General features: G+C 36.8%; 1 long non-coding RNA gene across 1 annotated transcript; it reads right to left on the bottom strand.

Annotated features, from left to right (window-relative positions):
* Nucleotides 1–1,485: 1,485 nt before the first annotated feature.
* On the bottom strand, nt 1,486–18,120 carry LOC126260191 (uncharacterized). Its single transcript, XR_007546621.1, has 3 exons — nt 18,053–18,120; nt 17,822–17,952; nt 1,486–1,544 (listed from the first exon to the last, which is right to left on the bottom strand). It is a non-coding gene; the product is annotated as an uncharacterized LOC126260191 (long non-coding RNA).
* Between the last annotated feature and the right edge of the window lie 1,113 nt (nt 18,121–19,233).

Raw genomic sequence — 19,233 nt, 5'->3', positions numbered from 1 at the left:
ATTTCTGTGTCATTGGCTCAAAATATGTTCAATATCCTGCCCACTGTTTTTCGCACCAAGTTTAAGTCGAGAAACAGCACGTTCCACAACTGATCGAAGTGTTTCTGGGGTCATGTTCAGAATATTTTGCACAATACATGACCTCAGTGCAGTTAAGTTTGCAATCAGAACACTGAACACAACGTCCCTGAGGTAGCCCCACAGCCAGAAGTAACATGGATTAAGATCAAATGATCAGGATGGCCAAGATGTAGGGAAATGGTGGCTGATTATTCTAGCTTTTCCAAAATGACGCTTCAGCAACTGCTTAACTGGATTTGCAATGTGTGGAGGTGTGCCATCTTGCATAAAAATAATCCCAACCACACATACAATCTGTTGGAGAGCTGGAATGATGTGGTTGTGCAAAAGAGACTGACAGCACTTAGTAGTGGTGGTACAAGTAACAGGATCAAAAGTATTTCTCTTTGTAAATGATGCTGTAGCCCCACACCACACAATGACCTTTTTAGGATGAAGGGGAATTGGTTGATTTGAGTGTGGATTTTCCTTTGCCCATATTTGAGAGTTCTGGGTATTGACATATCCTGTCAGATGGAAGTGTGCTTGATCTGTCTACAAAATCTTCCACAGACCATCTCAGTTGGTACCATATTCAAAGGTCTGTCATCCTAGACCTCATTTTTATGTTGGTGTCTACTACTGGGAGAATGACAACTGTTTGTCACTGAAGATTGTTCTGCATTCCTGCAAGCAGGAATATGAAGAGTTTCAACCAGATGTATACCTGCTCTCCTTCACTTGGGGAAAAGATGTCAGCTGCCTATAGGGCAACTTCCTTCCATAACAGTGTGATAGAAATGTGACAGATAAGAAGCTCTACCTTCCAAGTAGCGTGCTTGATGCAGTACTGTATGTGTCTCAGCTTTGCTAACATGCCCTTCAGCATTATAATAGCCAGGGTAATGAATAAAAGTTTGGGTGCCTATCTACACACATGCATTCTCTGGCACTCTTCAACAGAGTAGTTACTCACGGCACATTATTAAGTATTAATGTACTACTGCTCTAGACTTACTAGAAAGCAGACAGCTTACAAGAAATACAGTGCAAGATACCAGCAGTTGCCTGGCACCTCAAATGTGTAAGTTGTTTCCCAGTTTTTTATGAGGAGTCAGCGAGTAATGTTAGTTTGAATACTCTATACTCATAGCCAGAGAGAGAGAGAGAGAGAGAGAGAGAGAGAGAGACAGAGAGACAGAGAGAGCTACTCTGTGTCTAAATTAGCTTGTAAAATTTCATGCTGAAGATGTAAGCACTTGAACTAATATTGTTAAAGGCCACGAATCCAAGTAATCTGATTCCTTAAAGAATCAAACATGCTTGCATAAAACAGTGTCAATAGTCTGATTACTTTAAAAATGAATTATTGTGTTAAATGTTTGACTTCAAGTAGCTGGTGCCCATTGCCACACTGCAGTCCACTTACCTTGGGTTGGAAACCACTGCTCTGCACTGTTCACAACTGCACGTACATCATTAGCCTAAATCAGAGAGAGTAATGGATATAGGTCAGTATTTATTGTATGCCCAAACAGTATTCCATCAATACTACCTAATGACTAACCTGGTTCATGATACCCAGCACCAGATGCATGGTGGCTATATAACAGCTTCCAGGGGTAACAAGAATTTGAATTTCAACATTTCATATATATTTTTATATTCAGTCAATAATTAAATACCTGTTTTGATCTACTCATTAACAGGTATAATGTTAGGTCAAAGGGTTAGCACAGTTTGACTGTAATGTGGACATGATGGTGTTTTCAGTCAGTGTAGCTCATGATTCGCAAATTACACAGACTATATTAATGCAGTGTATCATACTGAGAAAACTTGGTGACTTCAAACATAAGTTCAAACGTTAACTAATTTTTTTTCTTTTTTACCTGTGATTCAGATATTTAACACATTTAAACTGCTGCAAACATCTGATTGCTTTACAAATAATTAAAAAACTTGAGTGTTTGGTTCCTTAAGATATCATAGGTTCACTGTTTAATGTTGATTTGCTATTACTGCTTCTCCAGATGGAGCGTTCTTCTGTGGTTTATATTTTGCCTCCTTTCAATGTATTTTAAACATGCACTTGAGTTGTAATACATTTAGTCCCTTGAGAATTACATTACCAATTTAAGCTATGTTTTAGCACACACTTTGGCCACCATATTACTTGTCTTCTAATCCCATCATATGCCTTTGAAGTTAACAAGGGCCAACAAAATTAAATAACATTCCTGATTTTGTGAATTTCAGACTTCTGACCACTCATGGCTTTTATTGTATACAGTATAAACATTTGTTCTATCTTTACACAGTCATGTAGTGTTAAGACTCCTGTTCTTTTGTTATATCGTATGACAGTTTTTACTTGATTACTCAACATTGTGGTTTGAGTGTAGATTTGTGTTAATAATTGTAATGATGGGTTCAGTGTAGTCTGAACGTGATGTGAAAGTACAAAAAAACATATTACTCCTCTTGTGCTTTCAAAGCTTTCACAGTCCTTAACTCTCTATGAGTACTTCCTCACCAATTGATGGGCATTATGTACTGTATTTTGCTCTAAATGTTTTTTCCACTATTATAGTTAAATTGTGAATATTTCTCTTTCCATTTAGTTGTTGTGCATATGAAAATATAATATGCAGATACCTGGAGTGCCAGTGGTCTACTCATATTGATCTCCCTGCCCCTTAAGTGAAGTAGTAATCCAGGTGTGTGATTACATTATGAAGCTCTAAAGTTATTGTGGTGTGTTGTCTTGCGATATATTTTTCAATATGCTTCTGAATGATGCATTATTTAATATGAATGTTTAAAGACTCTTGTATTGCAGTCTCATCTTAGTGTTATAAACTTCAGAAATATAGGACATAAATGTGTTACTAAATTCCTTGATGATTTCATTACATCGAACTCAAGTAGGCTTACTGATGGAGCTCCTGATGACATTTACTTAAATTGCAGTTTGTTGCACTGTTTCCTTTATTACATTTGTGTGTAATATACACATGCACTCTGAACAAACAGTTTGGTCATTAAGTAAATATTTCAAGAATTTAAAAAGTACATTCATTGAAACTGACCATTTACTGTCACTCTTGTTCTAGAACTACATTTATGTAATATTAGAGGATACAGTTTGCATGTTGCTATCCACATATATGCTCATATCTGTATGATCTTCTGTGTATTACCTTGTTGGCTTCTTAAATGAAACATATGTACCTGACAGACAATGTATAGTGTTTAGCTCCGGAAATGTCGGATTGTGTTCTTTACATTTTGATTTCCACAGTTTTTCTTCATACGTGGAGAAATGTATGATGGCTGATAAAAAAAAATTTCTGCAAATATTACAAGAACCCTTCCAATGTTATATACTATTTCATTGTTACATTGAGTTTTCTTCAGTTTTGTCAATTATATGGAACTGTTAAGATGGTCAATGACAGAAACCAGCTGTAATAAGTTTCAGAAAGTAGCTGTGTCATGCATTTCTCAAAGACAGTACTTGCTTAATAATTTTAGGCAGAGCCTCTGTGTACTTCAGTGTCTTTGTATGAAGGCACACACACACACACACACACACACACACACACACACACACACACACACACACACACACACACACACAAATGTATCTGTTATACCATTTGATCATTATCTATCCTGTACCCTGACCACTACAACCACCATGGATGGGTCCCTTAGACTGTGGGCTTGTATTTCCTTTCTTACTGTCTCCCAATGTACCATCATCTCCTGAGGAAATGACTCCTACAAAAGCTGTAGTTTTCAGAGTTAACGTTTTCATTTGATACATAAATTCTTTGTATGAATTTTTATGTTAGTATATACTCTGTTACAGTTTTTCTGTGTATTTGACAGTTTGTGTAAAATTCGATAATTATTTCATGTTTATTTACTTTTCAATAACTTGCACTAATTTTCACATAAATTCTCCAAAGTACTTCATAAAAATTGAATCTGTGGTGTGTTTGAGTACTCGTATCGATTCCACAGTAGATTATTTTTCCTCTGTTCAGAGAAGTTTTTAGATGTTCATATTACATTATGTAATCATCATTACCTTTTTCTGTTATCAGAGTCATTGGAATATGCTCTCTTTGAAAGGAAACAAAAGTTTTTTATGTTAGTGATGCTCTTCTCTAGCATTCTAATAAAGTGAGCTTTAAAAATACTTCTCTGTATTCAAAATTATTTTGTAAATGGTAGATAATGAAATTATTGGCCTACAGTTGAGTTGCTACAAAATCTTATTTTTTTATATTCTGACCAGATCAAGCATCATTCATTATTATTGGTTCAAATATTACCGGCCTTTATTTAATAAAGTTTCTGTTTATAGCTATGATATTTGTGCATGTAACTGTGATTGTGTAAAAGCACATAAATTCCATTGTGGAATAAAAGATAACATGTGACCAGTGAGTGTATGTTGTAAATTTATGTTTAATGAGTAACAGTGCTGTTACTCATTCATGAAATTTGGCTATCCATGAGAATATCTAATGCCTCATACAATTTTCTTTTTGTCATATGGTCCTTGACAATCTTTGAAAATGCCACCACTTGACTGACAGCTATTAAGCTGTTAACTAAGTATGACATTTCTTCCACTTATTTGTCAGACTACTGTACTATCACCTTTCCTCTCGGCCTCCCTTGGCCAACTCTTGTTTTTTCGACCCCGATGGTATTAGGTTGCGAGGCCAGAGGGTGTCTTTCATTTTCTTTCTCTAATCATTATGTGGAAGGGGGGTGGAGGGCATGTTCAGGTGTGGTGGAGCAAATGCACAGCACAAAGCGCAGTCTTCAATGCTGTGGGTTATATAAGGCTGTTAATATGACCATGTAAAAATTGTCCTCAAAATCCTGAAAATAATAATCCTCAGATATGAATTACAAGTAAGGGGTGGTGATGTTGGAACAGGTCATAGACCAGTGTTCATATGTTACCAGTCTCACTCAGCTCTGGTTTTGGAACAAAATGTGCCCAGAGTTAGATATGTTTGTCTGCATGAAGTAAGCGGAATGGAGAATGAGCCTACTGCATAAGTATGCACTCTCGGTAGCATGGTGTAAAACACATCAAATATTAACTGTTGCTGGGCTGGTATGTGTTTCCACTGAAAACCACAATGAGGAATTTTGCCACCATACTACATGGTCAATAATGGAGTGGTGCACAACACTGAAGTGACCTCGATCGCTAGTGATTAAATACAGAAGCGACAGAGCAGGCTCCTGTTCTAAAATACCAGTAACAGTGGGCAACAGGCTGTAGATGACTAACGAAGAATGAAATTTGTGGCTGGCAGATGTGAAGAAGAGACCAAACATGAATATGAGTACACCATGATGTGGAGTAACACTGCTGAAAGTATGAGACACTGTTGTACTTCATCCCAAGGCAATCTCTTTTCAGCACACAGCATCTCCATTGGTACCATATTCAAAGGTCTGTCATCCTAGACCTCACTGATGTCGGCACCAATCCTCATTTTTATATTGGTGTCTACTACTTGGAGAATGACAACTGTTTGTCACTGAAGATTGTTATGCATCCCTGCAAGCAGGAATATGAAGAGTTTCAACCAGATGTATACCTGCTCTCCTTCACTTGGGGAAAAGATGTCAGCTGCCTATAGGGCAACTTCCTTCCATAACAGTGTGACAGAAATGTGACAGATAAGAAGCTCTACCTTCCAAGTAGCGTGCTTGGTGCAGTACTGTATGTTTCTCAGCTTTGTTAACATGCCCTTCAGCATTATAATAGCCAGGGTAATGAATAAAAGTTTGGGTGCCTATCTACACACATGCATTCTCTGGCACTCTTCAACAGAGTAGTTACTCATGGCACATTATTAACTATTAATGGACTACTGCTTTAGACTTACTAGAAAGCAGACAGCTTACAAGAAATACAGTGCAAGATACCAGCAGTTGCCTGGCACCTCAAATGTGTAAGTTGTTTCCCAGTTTTTTATGAGGAGTCAGCGAGTAACGTTAGTTTGAACACTCTATACTCATAGCCAGAGAGAGAGAGAGAGAGAGAGAGAGAGAGAGAGAGAGAGAGAGAGAGAGAGAGCTACTCTGTGTCTAAATTAGCTTGTAAAATTTCATGCTGAAGATGTAAGCACTTGAAATAATATTGTTACAGGCCACTAATCCAAGTAATTTTTTAATTTCTTAATACTTTTACATATTATGTGAATGAAAATAACAGTGTATCCATTGCAACTTGCATCGCATCATTTTAAAATAGGTCAAATGTGCACCATTAGTTGTGCTCTATTGTCATAACGTCTTTTCAAAATGTAAGTGAAAATGTGGAAGTATTTCACCAATGCAGAAAACATAAGTTGTGTGGTCAAATGCAAGTAATGTTAATAGGCATTATTGTGGCATTGCTCTTGCATTCTGCCAGTATTCCACATGAGGTGTAATTCACCTCCTTAAATGTAACAACTGCATTTTTGTGTGTTGGGTGAAAAACTGTAGCAGATTTAATGCTCTTTAGATCCATACAGTTGGTGAAAATGGAGTTGTAGCTCCAAACCTCATTTGACAATAATAAATAAGTGATCAATTTGTGAATGACAGAATACCAACCAACTCAAGACTAACTACATTTGTTTGTGTTACCGCATGTTCACAAAAATTTTTGTTATGTGATGTCCATAAAGTCGTTCATTCATAACAGTTTGTTGTAAAGTAATAACCTGATTGCATCGTTATCACATCAATATTTTAAATACAAGCAAGTCACTGAAGTGGAGTTTCCATAAATCTCTAATTTCTTCATGTATGTTCTGCACATTATCATTCACATGTTAAAAATGTACCAGTAAACATCTGATCCCTTAAAGAATCAAACACGCTTGCATAAAACAGTGTCAATGGTCTGATTACTTTAAAAATGAATTATTGTGTTAAATGTTTGACTTCAAGTAGGTGGTGCCCATTGCCACACTGCAGTCCACTTACCATGGGTCGGAAACCACTGCTCTGCACTGTTCACAACTGCACGTACATCATTAGCCTAAATCAGAGAGAGTAATGGATATAGGTCAGTATTTATTGTATGCCCAAACAGTATTCCATCAATACTACCTAATGACTAACCTGGTTCATGATACCCAGCACCAGATGCATGGTGGCTATGTAACAGCTTCCAGGGGCAACAAGAATTTGAATTTCAACATTTCATATATATATTTTTATATTCAGTCAATAATTAAATACCTGTTTTGATCTACTCATTAACAGGTATAATGTTAGGTCAAAGGGTTAACACAGTTTGACTGTAATATGGACATGATGGTGTTTTCAGTCAGTGTAGCTCATGATTGGCAAATTACACAGATTATATTAACGCAGTGCTTCATACTGAGAAAACTTGGTGACTTCAAACATAAGTTCAAACGTTATCTAATTTTTTTTTCTTTTTTACCTGTGATTCAGATATTTAACACATTTAAACTGCTGCAAACATCTGATTGCTTTACAAATAATTTAAAAACTTGAGTGTTTGGTTCCTTAAGATATCATAGGTTCACTGTTTAATGTTGATTTGCTGTTACTGCTTCTCCAGACGGAGGGTTCTTCTGTGGTTTATATTTTGCCTCCTTTCAATGTATTTTAAATATGCACTTGAGTTGTAATACATTTAGTCCCTTGAGAATTACATTACCAATTTAAGCTATGTTTTAGCACACACTTTGGCCACCATATTACTTGTCTTCTAATCCCATCATATGCCTTTGAAGTTAACAAGGGCCAACAAAATTAGATTACATTCCTGATTTTGTGAATTTCAGACTTATGACCACTCATGGCTTTTGTTGTATACAGTATAAACATTTGTTCTATCTTTACACAGTCATGTAGTGTTAGGACTCCTGTTCTTTTGTTATATCGTATGACAGTTTTTACTTAATTACTCAACATTGTGGTTTGAGTGTAGATTGTGTTAATAATTGTAATGATGGGTTCAGTGTAATCTGAACGTGATGTATAAGTACAGAAAAACATATTTCTCCTCTAGTGCTTTCAAAGCTTACCCAATCCTTCACTCTCTATGAGTACTTCCTCATCAATTGGTGGGCATTATGTACTGTATTTTGCTCTAAATGTTTTGTTTCCATGATTATGCTTGAATTGTGAATATTTCCATTTCCTTTTAGTTTTTGTGCATGTGGAAAAATAACATGCAGGTACCTAGAGTGCCAGTGGTCTATTCATAATGATCTCCCTGCCCCTTAAGTAAAGTAGTAAACCAAGTGTGTGATTACATTATGAAGCTCTCAGGTTATTTTGATGTGTTGTCTTGCTATTCAATGTGATTTTCCATATACTTCCAGATGATACATTATTTAATATGATTATTTAATCACTCATGTATTGCAATCTCGTCTTAGTGTTATAAACTTCAGAAATATAGTACATAAATGTGTTACTATATTGCTTGATGATTTCATTAAATTGAACTCAAGTGGGCTTAATAATGGAACTCCTCATGACATTTGATACGTATGCCATTTACTTAAATTGCAGTTTGTGCACTGTTTCTTTTATTATACTTGTATGGCATATACACATACAGTATATGCACTCTGAACATACAATTTGATCATGGGGTAAATAGTTTAAAAATTTTGAAGTACATTCATTGAAAATTATCATTTACTGTCACTCTACGCTATCCACATATATGCTCTTTATCTGTATGATCTACTTTGTATTACCTTGTTGGCTTCTTAAAAGAAACATGTGTACCTGACAGACAGTGTATAATCTGAAGCACAGGATATGTATGTTTGCATTCCTTACATTTTGATTGCGACAATTTTTTTTCCTATGTGGAGAAATGTATGACAATTGACAAAATATTTTTCTGCAAATATTAAAAGTATACTTCAACTATAATACACTATTTCATTGCTACATTGCTTTATTTTCAGTTTTGTCAATTATATGGAACTGTGAGGATGGTCAATGACAGAAAGCAGGTGTTATAAGTTTCAGGAAGCAGCCATGTCATGCATTTCTCAAAGACAATAGTTATCTAACAATTTTAGGCAGACTCTCAGCGCACCTTAATGTCTTTGTGTGAAGACTTAAACACAAAAGTATCTTTGTCTACCATCTGATCATTGTGTATGCTCACCATCTCCTCAAGGGGTGACTCAGATTGTGGGCTTGGATTGAGTTCCTCCTCATTTCTTAACTTCTTCTGACATGCCACCCTCTCCTGAGTGAGGAAGGAACTGTTACAGAAACTTCAGATTTTGCAGTTAAATTTTTCATTTGATACATAAATTTCCTTGTATGAAATTTGTATGTTAATACTGTTGCAGACTGACAGTGTGCTGAAGAGTTTGTGTAAAATTAGATAATTTTTCATATTTATTTACTTTTTAATAACACTGGGAAATTCATGTGAACATCAGTGCAAAGTACTTTGTGACAATGGAATTTGTGGTGTGCTTGGAGTACTGACTGTGAAAGAGAAACTCTTTGATATTTGTAATGCATAAGTTTGGTGTCACTGACATTTGTAAGATTAATGTCATTGGAATTTGCTCTCCTTTAAAGGAAGCAAATATTTCATATTAATCTTACTGAAATTCTTAAGTTAATGTAACTTTTTCAAGCACTGTAATGAAGACTGTTGTAAAAATGTATCTCTATTGGGCATGCTTTGTTAAATGGTAGATACAAAAATTGTCACACAATTTGCTTGTTAGAAATAACTTACTGTTTATATTATGATGGGATGAAGCAACTTTGTTTCAAGAATAACAGCTAATTTTTTGACTCAGAGAGCTGGCACTGATAGCTAAGTTGTAGCCTGAATGTAGCTTTTGTTGTGTAGATGCACACAACTTCCCATGTGCAATAAAAGATAACCTGTAAGAAGTGTCTGTAATGGTTTTGTTCTAAAAGTTATATTTATTCAGTAACATTGTCATTACTGTATAAGTAACAACTTGATTCCTTTTCTGTGCACTGATATAAAATTGCAGTTAGACTGCAACTATCATGTACAAAATTTCACAATCCATGGAAATACTCTGTCCTTCATACAACAATGCTCCTTTTTAATCAGGCACTCTCTGACAGTCTTTGAAAATGCCACCACATGACTGACTAAGCTGTTACCTAATTCTGACATTGCTTCCACTTATTTATCAGACTACTATCACCTTTCCTGTCAGCCTCCCTTGGCCAACTCTTGATTTTTCGACCCCAATGGTATTAGGTTGTGAAGCCAGGCGGTGTCTTTCATATTCTTTCTCTAATCATTATGTGGAAGGGGGGAGGAGGGCATGCTCAGGTGTTTTGAAGCCAGCATTCCTTGTAGAGCAATCACATAATACTAAGCCTGGTCCTCCAAGATGCAGGTTATGTGTTTAAGGCTGGTAACATACCCATGTAGATGTCCCCACACACCTGAAAATAATCATCCTCAAATACGAATGCGAAGTAAGAGGCGGTGAGGTCGGAAAGGGTTATTGTGGATGTGTAGAGAGCAGTGTTCGTATGATATCACTCTGATTAAGCTCTGGTTTTGTAACAAAATGTGACCACAGTTGGAGATGTTCTTTGCATGAAGTAAGTGGGATGGAAAAATGAGCCTACTGAATAAGGAAGCACCCTTGGTAGAAGGGTTGATGGGTTTGGATGTGATTCCACTGAAAGGCGTTATGAGGTGTTTTGGAAACACGTAATCTCACATTGCTGCCACTACTACATGGACAATACTGGAGTGGTGTATATCAATGAGGTGACCTCGATGGTTACTGAATAAATACAGATGAGACAGAGCAGACTCCTGTTCTATAATACCAATGACAGTGTGCAGCAGATGAAGAACATAATTGTGGCTGCCAGATCTGAAGAGGAGACCAAAGTGAAAATGATTACACTATGCTGTGATGGAACACAGCCAAAAGTTACTTCTTCCCAAGGCAGTCTCTCTTCAGTACACGGCCTCTCAAGTAGTATGATGTCTGAAGGTCTCTGTCCTGGAGCTCACGGATGTGTGCACTGTTCCTACTGTCCGTGACTATTACTATGAAGACAGTGACTGTTTGTTGCTTATGATCATTCTCCATCTTTGCCGTCATATGAAGAGTTCCAGCCAGATGTGGACCTGCAGTACTTCACTTGGGGCAAAGGATGTCAACTGCATGTAGGGCAACAGCCTTCTAGAACATTGGTAGAATTGGCAATTCAAGAGGACTACCTGCCCAACAACATGCTTCACCGGTACTGTACATGTCTCACCTTCCCTGACGGCCATCAGCATTATAGATGCTGAGGTTGTAAATGGCAGTTAGTCCCAAACTACAGGTAGTATATTCTCTGGCACATTTCACTGTAGATGATGTGGCACATCAAGGTATTCTGATGAGTTTTCAGCTGATAGTAATATTTAGTACCAGTGGACTATTATTTACACCTAATCAGAAAGCAGCCAGCTGAAAAGAAATATAGTCAAGATGCAAGCAGCAGCCCACACCTCAACGGGATGTGGTAACGACAGTGACTGTTTAATGGTCAGCAGCTCTTATGTCAGTGAGACACACTTTTCCCCCCCTCCAAACCCCCTTCCCCTCGACCTGTTCTGTTGCTCATATAGCAATAGAAGCAGCAAATGGCAAACAGCACTGAGTATAAAGTCACTCTGTATTTAAATTAGAACGTAAAATTTATGCTCAGTGTGTTAGTACATAAACTGAAATGGCTAGTGTATAGTTCTCCAAATAACCTTTTAATGTCATATTTTATTTCTTCAATTATGTGAATGGAAATAATTGTAAATCGATTATAATCTACATCACATCACTGTAATATTGGTTAAATATGTATTAGTATGTAGTATAGTCATAGACATTTCAAAAATAGTTTCAGAATGTAAGTCTAAATGTGGAACTATTTCAACAATGCACAAGACAGAGGAAGTTCTGTGGTCTGATGTATGTAATGTTAGTAGACATAATTCTCCATCTCTTTTGCACTCTGCCATCATCCCAGCTGATGTTAAATTGAAGGAAGTTAACTATAAAATTGTATCATTAGATGTACGGTGAAAAATTGAAACAAATGTAAGGCTCATTACATTCACACAGTCAGTGAAAATGGAGATGTAGCTCTGAAACTTGTTGTACAATAATTAAAAAATAAATACCTATGAATGACAGAATATTGACTTCATTAATGCTTACTTAATGTTACTATTTCTATTATATTGACAAATATTGTTGTTATGAACAAACAACTTTATGGACATATCATGACAACAGTTTGTTAGAAATTTATAACATGCTTGCATGGTTATCATGTAGATATCTTGAATACAAACAGGTTAATGCAGTGGATTTCCAAATGTGTCTAATTTACTTGTGGAAATTTTGTAGCACATGGATGACAAGGTACAAATGTACCAGTAAACTACAGATCCATTAAAAAATCAAACTCTCATGTGTGAAGCAACTTTAATAGTCCAATTACTTTAAAATGAGTTTGATTACTTCACAGTGAGTTAGTGTGTTAAATATTTGACTTCAAGTACAACAGCAAACCTTACCTAAACTTTTTCCACTTATGTGCTAAAAGTTAATTGGATTCCATTCTCAAATACTGGATAAACAAACCCCAGGTACCAGCATGCTGTCAGTTACACTTCTTAAAGACAAGTTCACAGTGCCTAAATCTAATACTTGTTTCTTTCTGTTTTAAACTTATAATATATTTCCTAATGTGCAGTTTCAGATTATTAGGGCATTTTAAATTTTCAGAGTTGGTCAGTCATTATGTGGAATAACAAAACTAAAAACTGACTAATTCCAGGGGCAGTGTTTTTAAACTGCTCCAAAAGGTCTTTGTTAGTACAGTAATATTTATTCTGAATGCCAAGTCTACCATTACTGGTATTAAAATAATCCTCTCATTTGGGATTCTACACTTCTACACAGTTGCTACTGCACTGTGTCTCAATAATGGTATACATGCGGCTAAAGATCAATGTGATACAGTACACTACATCCCACAGTTGGATGTATTTTACATTTGGAGCCCAGTGCTATCTTACATAATCAGCACACTGACATAGGGTGGTCAGATGAAGAACTTTCAGTGAGAGGTGTAAGGATGTTACACGAACTTCTTAGATTCTAGTATTTTATTATTTTCAATATTGCTCTACATTCAGCTTTCAAATGTTCATGTTTATATTTTGTGTTCAACAAACCTTCAGATTCTCCTTTCCTGGATATGAATTGAATTGTCTGCTTGTGTGCAAAGTTTAGAAGTTACCTCAATCTGTCTACTGTAGGGAGAGAAATTAATTCCTATTTGCAGTATGCAATAACTGTAAATCATCATCTGCGTCATTGTGTATAGTTTATAGTGGTTGTTGTAATTCAGTGAGCAGCTCATCAAATTTGTCAATCTGATTGAAGGACACCTGGAATATTTGTATTGACTTGAGTTGGCCCACCAGTAAATCCTGCAACTTCTCATTTGCTGAATTCAGAGCTTCTGGAAAGGAGTGTTTTTCACTGCTGCATCAGTCGTGGTGGGATGTGATTACTGAGAAAAGTGAATGTGTGTTGTGACATAACTTCTGCACTCACTGGCTTTTTTCCTTTTTTTCTTGTCTTCCAGAGAATAGTGATCTGACTGGAAAGTGATTTCTTTGGGTTTACTAAACTTGAACCCAAAATTCACCATCACATGTGATATTACTTCCATGTTATAAATTAATGACACAAGCTAGTGAAGATGCCCATTTTGAAAACGCCGAAATTCACTTTCTCTCCATTTTGTTTCAAGCTGTGTACAATTGCATGTTACATTCGTACAATCATTCATACTAATGATAATGTGCATGGCTCAAACTTTTGGAATAGAGAGTGTGATGTTTACTGAAGACCACTATTCTACAAGCTGAGATCACTTTCATTCTCAGTTACTCAAACACAGTTTGTGGGTGAGAACAGAAAAATTATTGCAAAGTAAACAAAACTTGATAAGCAGTTAAGTAAATAGGACATTCTTAAAATTTGTAATCATAGCACCAAAAAAGATGACAAAATCTGATTAAAACTTCCATTCACTTCCTTATTCACTTTCCTGAGGAAAGTGAGAAAAACTGCTCTCTTCAATTGTCACAAGTAAAACACCACCCAGTTCACTCTGTAATGCAAATAGTTCCTGAGGAAAAGATACTTAACGCTGTGAGAACTTGAATTTGCTAAAAATTGATGCCCAAAACAGACAGTAGTTTTTAATGTCAAACAAAACAGGGTTTCAGATCTCTCTTAAGTGATACCCCTAATGTCCATTATAAACAGAATTACAGGGTTATCCTTCAGGTAGGGTGTGGAACCCTGTTCTGTTTGGTTTTTAATAAGTGTTTGGTATTTGATTTCTGCAAGTTTTCACTGCCGGTGCACTGTCACGCTTAGCACTGGTGGACAGTTAGAGTGGTGCAAGTGTAGTAGACCTAGATAGTGTACAAAGGAGCTGCTATATGCTTTAATTTCTGTTTGAACGAGTTAGTGTACCGGATTAATCACCTGAAGATGCTGGCCAGGTGAACCTCTTGGCTGACGTTATGTTCTGGCTGGAGCCTGGTTATGAATAATAATGATATAGTTATGCTGGACACGAAAGCAAGATCACATATGAACATAGTTTTATATTACATTGTACACAGCTCCTGAGAGCTCACATACAGATACAATACACAACGTAGTGTTATGCCAAATGCTTTAGTTGTGTATGGAAGCTGTTGATGTATGAATTCCAAAGACACTCTGTTCACGTAATACTTGCATATAAAAGACTGCCACTAGGTTCTTTCATGTGAGATATTCTTAACACCGCAATCAACATACTTAGTTCCAAAATGCTGATTTCTTGGGCTGTATGAACTAGAGGATTGTTTGGACCTTTGCAGCTGCAGAAGTGGTTCAGTGTCATGTTGTGTATTTGTCCAGTGCCACCTCAGGTCAGTGAATAAATCACCGAGAGAATTAGCTCATTTCCATGATTATGAAATCCTCATCACTGAAAATATACAAATACTGCTCAATGTCATATGATAATCAGAAACTGTGCAACAATGAAGATTTCCCCACAAACTCCATAGATAACTACTCCAGAGTAGTTGTGCACATCAGATGGAAACTTGCTACCCTCCAGTGAATGTGAGGTATGAGTGAAGGTTGGCAAGATGTGTCACCTGTTAACGTTATTTGTCTGATATGGTAATTAGCTATCTCTTGCCAGAAGGAGCTGCATTTCCTATAATTGTCATGATGGTATTGCTTTTACTTGGCAGGAAAGACCCAAGGAGTTTCAGACAGTTAAAGGGTGCCCACAACACTTAATGCATGCAAGATTACTGCACAACTTTTACAACCTTGGAAGATGCCCCAGCTATAGGAAGCAATGGTTAGGCACAAAAGCTCTCCTTCAGTAGTAGACCTCTGTTTTCATATGAAGCAGTGTCTGTAACTAAAAGACATGGCCTATATTTAAGGCACTGTGCTACAGTAACTGGGAAAACTCAGTAATCATTAACTCTTTGTCTTCCTACTGACAGGCTTTTTCCATTTCGACTGCACAGTGCACTGTATATCCCCTGTATTGCTATGTGACCTGGAGCTATGGTAACTCTGCTAACAGAAGGGTCTGTAGTGACTGCAGCATGGGAGTTCAGGCTCCAGGTTATATTTCTGGTGCTGCAGAGTGGAGACCTGTGTCCGTTACATACACTAACCTGTCTGTATGTAGACAGGTACCCTCCAGAGAGGAGTATCTAGCTTAGTTAGGTAGGGCTATTCCAGCAGAAAGTCTTGCTAACGACTGGAACATCAGAAATTGCAGGGAGTGTTGTGGTGTGACACTGTGATTACATTTCAAATGCATGGCACTAAAGATTCTGTGGCCTGTGACCCTTTCATTTTACTTCTTAGGTTCATTACTCATCTAACCAAATACAAGTGGTGTGACACATATGTTACAACGCAGTGCTGGGTAAGTACAAGTTGACTAGTACCAAAAATTATTTTTGGGGGGGATGCAAAAGTTGCTTAATTGTAGCTTGCCCAGTGCTATTGGTATTTATCAGATAAGATGCAATCCAAAGCTGCTTCTTTCTTCTTGTGAATTTCCATATGGCTTCCAATTAACAATCTTCATTCAGATACCTAATCCGTAATGTTATAGTGCTTCTTTAAAGGCACCCACACTCGATACTTATATCCAGTCTCCATTAATCACTCGTACCTCCATATTTACTACTGGAAAATCCAAATATGTCTTGATGGATTGCAGCACGTATTGCATCATCCATACAACAATATTTTACATGATCTGAGACACCAGAGATCAGACATTGCATACTGTTACATCTGTTAACACATTTTTTTTAGTTCACTGCTTCTGGCATTTGCTACAGGAGAGGACTACTATATCATTGTTCTCATGCAATTTTTGTAAAAACTATTGTGTAACTCTGAGTATCTATCACAAAATTCTTTGCAGTCAACTAAAAGATGAAAATGAGAATTTCATTCCCTAGCAGTGTTCCATACTGTGCATAAATGAGAGATTTTGAGCATAAAGTAAACTATGTCATTGAGACAACATTCTACCACATGAACCATTCAATGATGGATTGGAAGCCATCAAAAAGACAGCACTGCAACCCCCTGTTGGCTGTAGGTAAGACTAGGAGAAGCACTAGGCTGGTATTGGACATGAGGGCAATTAATAAAATAATAATCGTGTGAGAGTCTGAGCAGAAAATTTAGTTCAACAAGTACAGAGGAGCCAAGGATCAAGTACCTCGTTTCCATCAATTTGAGTATGTCGTATCGACAGATAAGTCTAAACAGAGCTCCTGTAAAGTACACTGCTTTTATTTCTGCATGTCATACCTACCCATTTAGAATGACATCAGTTACTCTAAACGTGAGTGTTGGTGTGTTTATAATAACATTACATGATGTGTTAGGCCCAGAATTACTACAAAGAATTACTTTATATGTGGGTGATTTGATGAATGCCACACAAATTTCGGAAGTGCACATGTCATTGGTAGAGAATGTTTTAGAATACTTTCAGCAATATGATGTTAAAGGCAATATGAAAAAAAAATTCTAGAGAGGTGCAGTTAAAAGTATCTTCAGATTTAGCCAATGAACATTGTCATTTTGTTCCAAACCAGTTTTTATATGCAGAACAATTACAAAATTTTGTACGCAGACTGATCCCTTAGATTGGGTCTGAAGTAATCCAGTCTGCTTTTAATAAGATCAAAGATGCACTAGCAAATAAACAGTTGGTGTACCATATGAATGTCCCAGGATTTTTGCTTGACAACTGATGCTTCATTTACCAGGTTGGGAGCTTCTCTCTTCCAAATCAGGGGTTTAGATGGTAGATGAAGTGTCTGTACACTACCCTTTCCTAACGGGCCTACAAAGCCACTGAATATGAAGTTGTCACAATTATGTACCCTTTCAGGGAATTCTACCACTATTTTGTTGATAATTACACCAAAGTATATTGTGGTTGCCAACCTTTAAGCTTACTTCTCAGTTGCAAATTAGTGTATGCAGAAGTGGTTCACTTCAGTAATACAATTTAAAAATAGTTTATGTCATGGAACAGAACAATGTAGTAACTGACACATTACCATGTTTACCTGAAGAAATATCCAGTAACTTTTGCTCTGAGGGATGAAGTTCTAAATATAATGTCTTTCTGGTGCATGATAACACTTATTGTCTGTGTTTCATGTCAGCAGCAATGTGTGTCATCTCCAAGACAGGAATCCTAGGTGGAGAGAAATCAGAATACAATCTGCACTTGACCCACATAAGACACTAGTTAGATACTATGTTCTTCACAATAATGTATTATTTTGTTGTTTTACCCAGTATAACTGGTGTAATTGCATTCCAGAGGACAGCCTGGAGAACCTAATCTTGTACATCCATTAAGCACTGGGGATCCTGAAGTGGTTAAATGTGCTGAGAAAATCAATGGCTATTGCTATTTTCCTTACCTGTAAAAGAGAGTAAAATGGATTATCCACAAACATCTACTCTGTCAAAGTGTGAAACCTCCAAACTATGGCTCTGAAGGTGAGCTCCACCCAGTCCGGGTGGAAGAAGAGATTTAGGTGACATTACCTCATGCTCTAGAGTTTGCTTTCCAGTTACGGTCCTCTGCTGCTGTGCACATTCAAATCACCCACTATACGCACAGGCACTCATATTAAGCTAAAGTTTAGGAGCACTGTGCTGCCACAAAAAGCTGAACACAGGTTGTAAGTCAGCTGGAGTGAGACGTGGGCTGCCAGATTCACTTCAAGGACACAGATCTCTAGTGTGCCTGGTGAACTGGAGATCAGCAACGAAAAGCTACAGTTTATTATCTAGAAAAATGTATTTTAGTATAGAGGTCTAGTAGGTACAGGTAGTACATATACATAATAAAGATGGGATCGCAGGCATGATTGTGGAATGAGGACAGAGTAGCATGTTCTGTTTCCCACAACCTACATGAATGCATTTGAAATGTCAGATGAGGAATCATAATTCAGGTCTTAGATATGGTAGCCAGGTAAGCTTGCAGCTCAGTAATATCACAGACAAAAAATTTAGAGCAGCCAGCTACTAGTCAGACTTGGGACAAACTATATGATACAAGATTTAAAACTTTCATGGCTTTGTTGATATTTTCTATCGTAAGTGGCCACGATTTCTTTTTTATGTATGAAAAGTGGTCAAAACACTTCATCATAAATTTTAGTATTTCTATCAAACAAAGATTTGATAGATTCATCCACATTAGTCCATGTTGATGTAATTCAATAACTGAAGTGAAAAACGTATAAGTAGTTTATCAGATGATAGCGAAAATCAAAAGATCCTAATTCCCGACACTAAAATGATATGGACACTTGCAAAAAACATAAAAAATATATGTGGACACTACATTAAATGGCGAAAATGTGTGGATGTCAGCATAAATGCCGGGGAATGCTATGTTTTGATGTAGCAAAACATTTATAAAGATTTGATATAGCACTATGGCAACGAAGGAGTTACT

This window comes from Schistocerca nitens, chromosome 5 (assembly GCF_023898315.1).
Source record: "Schistocerca nitens isolate TAMUIC-IGC-003100 chromosome 5, iqSchNite1.1, whole genome shotgun sequence".
NCBI classification, from domain to species: domain Eukaryota; kingdom Metazoa; phylum Arthropoda; class Insecta; order Orthoptera; family Acrididae; genus Schistocerca; species Schistocerca nitens.
Note: the sequence above shows the minus strand (reverse complement) of the source record. Positions and strands in the feature narration are given on the sequence as shown.